The sequence below is a fragment of the Dermacentor albipictus genome, chromosome 10 (assembly GCF_038994185.2).
Source record: "Dermacentor albipictus isolate Rhodes 1998 colony chromosome 10, USDA_Dalb.pri_finalv2, whole genome shotgun sequence".
Lineage (NCBI taxonomy): Eukaryota > Metazoa > Arthropoda > Arachnida > Ixodida > Ixodidae > Dermacentor > Dermacentor albipictus.
This window is the reverse complement of record NC_091830.1, coordinates 35,013,497-35,018,898: the sequence shown is the minus strand read 5'-3', so window position 1 is coordinate 35,018,898 and position 5,402 is coordinate 35,013,497.

The window sequence follows — 5,402 nt, the reverse complement described above, 5'->3', positions numbered from 1 at the left end:
CACTGGCCCCACAAACACGTCGCTGTCCTGCGGACCGTTCGAAATCTTGTGTAGATCATGATGTAATGACGAATGTATCAAAAGAGCACACTTATTCTCATGCTGCAGCTATTTCGGTGATGTAATATCGCATTTCTTTCATATTATTTACATAGAAATGACGCAAGGTCCTGAATCATTCTGCATTTTTAAGGCTAATGTACTAGTCAAAACTATGAAATATAAGAATCCACACAGAACATTTCCTGTGAGTATACCGTAAAGTGCACCGCACTTGCACTCTCATTAGTAAAGAAATATAGTCGCCTTCAAAAAATTCTGCTGAATGTTCTTCCGGAAACTGGAGCCGTGAAGCAGTAAAGTTTAGACGAAGAAAACAAAGAGATTAAGTATGAATGAGCATGAGGTGCGCGATGCCTATGAGGGGCTCTTTATACGTTTTTTGCAAGTAGTGTTTTAAACGCGTAAGCCTATTTATGCCTACCCGACGAGAATCCTGTCCGTCGTTCACGTAAGATGAAATGGCTCATGCCCCCTTAAGCAATGGTTCTTACACCCGTAAACACGCAAAAAATGCAATGGCTTATACTCACGTAAGGCAGCGGCTGCAAGAACTCAGAAAAAGGAGGTGAACAGTGCGTACATTCTTTGAAGTCACCCGTACAACACACAAAACAGAACAAGTTTCAATGAAGAACAAGCTCAAGACAAGCATTCGACACATCAATAAAGCATTGCGTACCCCCCTCAACAAATGTAGTCTTGGTTTTGCAGCAGCTTCACTGGACATGCAGGTTGATGAAGACCGATAAGAGTTGATAAGGGTCGGATCATGATAATGACCCATGAGGGTTGATAAAGGTTTACAGGGTGCGAATCAGGTTTCGTTACATTGATAGTGACACCGGGCTGCGCGGAAATGAACAAGTGGCACAATGCTTACGCATATTTGGAGAACTCCAAGAGCAGTTTCTGCGTGAATTTTGTCAAGTGTTAGTCAAGTGCATGGAGTGATAAATTATTGTTAGCCACTTACATTAACACAAACCTTCATCAGTCGCTGTTAGCGTCCCTCATAAGGTATACGAACTGATTGGCCTGTACGTCTGTTTACAAATTGAATATATGCCTTAATAATCAAAGACAAAGCTATCAATGCTGAAACAAGTCATAGCCCTTGTCGAAACGATGGCTCCAGCAGCAGTCTTCGTTCTATTACTGCTGCTTTCTTCAACCCTTTACCTTCAGTGAATTTCGGCCTTGTTTAATCAAAACAGTGGCTTCCCCGAACGATGGAGGCTTGAAAGAACTAGCAGTGGTAAAGCAGGAGGCGCCCTAATATAACAGCAGTGTTTAGAAAGAGAAACTTGGCCTTGAAGAACGCACATTCCGTTGTCGCAGTGCTCGCTTCTGGCTGGCATTATCGTGTTCGTTTCCAATTGATCAACCTGCGGTATTCTATTTCAAAGCGTGGGAACTGCTTAGTTGGCAATCTATGATGACGTACACAGCACGACAGCAGAAAGATGTCGAAAAGACACGACGTAGACTTGTCTCCATCGAACCTGTTCGTCCTTTGTCCGCGGTCATGTGGTGCAAATCATCATCTTTCTGTATAGCAGTAAGAGCGCAATGCCCATCGGTGTCTGTACGAAAGCTGCTTTGGCCGAGCATGAACCACGTAGCTTTGATGTATGTCAATAAACTACTAAGAGATTTATTTTGTAACTGCTCACTCTTTCGCGATACATGCACGTAGCAGGTAGTCGACATAGGATGTCCCAGCTAAGTTTAGCTAAGCTGTTGAACGAAAAGAAAGATTTAAAGAACATGGTGCAAGATACGATCTCAAGAGGTACAGTCTTCAGTCATCCCACCTCTGACAGCCGAATCCCGGCGGTTTTTATATACATCTTGAACCGCTATATTTTTAGTCTGTTGTTTATTTAAACAGCTTGGTTAATGTTAGCTCTGGCGCCATGTTTTAAAATCTTTTGTTTGTTTCAACTGCTTGGCTAATGTTACCTGGGACACAGGGCATTTGACTGCATTCCGGCCGGCATGGCTAATTTCTTGTTCACTAGAGTTTCTACAGTGTTGTGCGTCCATTAGAGGCGCTTACTTACGCCTCGGGCAATGAGTCCGAGGTAACCGGTGTAACTTCCGTTGAGTTTAAATCCCCAAGTGGTTTCATTCTGGTTAACGACTAAAAGCCTGAAAAAGAAAGCGAGAAGATTAATTGCGGTATAAGCGAAACTATAGGAATCGTTTTAGGACTTCTTTCTTTTTTCAGATTAGACTCTCCTAATCAACATGTATATATGGAACTGCAATAAAGCTCCTATATGAAAAAGAACACCTATGCTTTTAGCGGATACACGTGACCTAAACACGCCATTATACATTTCTATCTGACAAAAATGCATATGTGCGGAGTGTCCAGAATTCAAGCAAATTACTAGAAAAGTACGAGTGTGTGAATGATCAAATTTTCTAACACAAATCGAAAAGTTGCTGGTATTAAACTGCAAGGTTCAGTATGCGAAGCTGTCGATTATTCGTTTCTGTCAAAGATACAGAGAATAAAAAACACTTACTGGAGTCACGTGGAAGGCAGAACGATGGATGTAAGGAATGTTCCAAATGAGCGTGCTGATTATGTGCAGCAGTGCTTAGTCTATAGAGGCGCCAGTTCCTTATTCAACGCATGGAGCACAAAACTTTTGCGGAATAATTTTCAGTCATTCAAAAAGAGCACGATTTTAGGCTACCTAATAGATATTTATTTCTATTGACCATTTGGAAATTCACATATTGTTTTCATCCACTGATACCAGTACCAAGGCATCATAGAATGTCATTATGTTCTTCAGCCAACGCAACACTCTACATGCATCCGGTAACACGCTGTACCCTTGTTTCAGCAATGTCATTGTCATGGTGACGCAGACAAATGCAAGCATTTTTTATCACTCACAAGCTACTTAGCTGTCTGGACATCTAGTCCTGATTACTAATACATGCTTGTGCGGACTTACACAAGCAAAATTTTTAATCAATCTGAATCTACAAGAACTTGATGTTTTTCTTACTTTAGATATGTGAAAATATATAATAATGGACAAAATATGTGTTGGTTGTTTTTGTACCATTTTATCCCACCTATAATAAGCTTAACAGTGAAATCATGCTTTTTCTAGCAATATTTTACTCTCGTGACGTTTGCGGCCCGTGCTGATTGCTTAGAAGCGAGAAGGAAAAATTTGCTTTGTACGAACATAGGTAACCACGTACTTCTTTTTCGACGCTCTTGAAATGATCTCCATCATGGTAGCAATAGGCCCCTCAAGCACAAGCCCGCCAGGTGCAAGTGTGTTTATTATGTAGGGCATTACCTGCGAGTTAAAGGTATTGTAAGCGCTTCTACAGTCAGTTCAGCCAGCATTCTTTAAGGCAATACCGTAAGGTCAAACCAAAAGTTCAGTAGTGTAATCATTTTTGTGCATTTCGTCACTTCCTCTTTGCCACGTGCGAACATGTTGAAAAACGTAAATAGGAGGCCTCCAAATACACGCATGAGTGACCGCTCCCTTTAAGTAACGAAAAAGGAATCTCAATGTCTATGCTTTTGCGGACGCGATGTGCCGGAATTGATGGCAGGAGCCAGAAACACGCTGCCATCGCCATCTTCTATTCCGGTGTCCCACGGTCAGTTCTGATCTCGATCGGGCCTTGTACCGATCGAATTTCCTGATAGTCATCTACAATTATTGCTACAACGCAGTCCTGATGCAGATCGAGTTTGATTCAACTCAAGCGGAAGCAGGTGTCGTTAGTTTGACAAGATCACAAATTTTTAAAAATAGTAATATAGAACTATTCCTTTTTCAATTAACAATTACTTCGTTTGTCGCTGTGGGTAAGCCCATTACCGTCAGCTGATCGTCTGCAACTGCCTGAACTACATGATCACCAGCCTACGATCACGATCAAGAGGCTTGATCTCAATTTATGGGTCGCGATTGTCCAGATCCGAATCGAGCAATAAAGGGATTGAAATTGACTGTATAGGACTCCTCGATTCGGATCGAGCTCAATCCGGACCAGGCGCAATCATGATCGAAAGTGACCGTGTGACACTGATATTAGTCATCACTTATATTGTCTTATTCATTAAAGAAGCATTTTTTTACAGAGCAGGAATTCGGCCGGAACTGCAGCACTATTGATTTTTGCGATAACGCTATTTCAACGAAATTTATAAATTTCATAAGGATCTAGATTTTCAACGAATTTCGATCAAGCCCGTCTATGGCTTGTAGTGGAATAAAACAAGAATAAAGTGGGCGAGTTGGTGTCAATAGATACAAGCAGGGCGAACGGCGAGGAGAGTGAAATAATCAGAAGGAATTCACATTATGCAAGTACTAACGTATAGGGCAATGCGGGGTGGTTAAATTTCACAGGTGTTATATAGCCTAATATATAGGTAAATATGTGAGGGGTATAAATATGAGGCTAAGATAGCACCATAGCTCACTGAAAGGTTCCGTGCATTCTCACTTGTCCCTGCAGTGCAAGAGGTATGGTGTCGCATCAAATTTCAAAGCTGCTTACGCGTTTTTTGGGCGCAATAACCAGTGGGCGCGGGAAATGATTGAGGCACTCCCCATAAATATGTGAAGGGATGCACGTATGAGCGTGACAAAGAATTCCTTGACAGGAAAGCAGCGAGAGCAGAGCGGTAAGCAAAATGAGTGTACGCTTAATTGATGAGTAATTTCATTGCGGGAAAAATGGTGCGAAAAGGAGCGAAAAAAAAACTTTTTTTGCACGCCCCCAAAGGATGCGACAAAAAAAAAACTTTTGAGAGTCTGCATAGGAAGCCGGGTTACTGCGTGATGTCTAACAAAGTAAGCTTGAATCAAACGTGCCCTTGACCTGCGACAGTAATCAGCGCAGAAAACTAACACAAACCTAAGCAATATAAGACCTAAACGCTCCAAATTGAACGAAGCAGCCCACTGTCATGCACATTTGTCATTAGTGGGTTCTTCACCAGCCCGCACCTACCTTTGGCACCGTGACTCTCAATGTATCTGCGCTGGCCTCCACAGCACCCGGTGCTCTGGGTACGAACATGGTTCCTTACCACGCAACGTAAACGAAAAAGGATCTGCTGGTTGCGATGTAACGCCTTTGGCGTAATATATGTACTCGTCGAGCTTATATAGGGTGCGTCCTGTAGTAGCCCGTGCGCTGCAAGTTATTACTTTCGCCCGTAAAGTTGACACATGCATCGGAGGGCGAGTGAGAGGCAGAAAGAAGATAAGCTCAGTGCCGCTTGCACTTTGATGCCTCTGAAAGATTCCGCGCCGTGCAAGAAACTAATGACTTGGTCC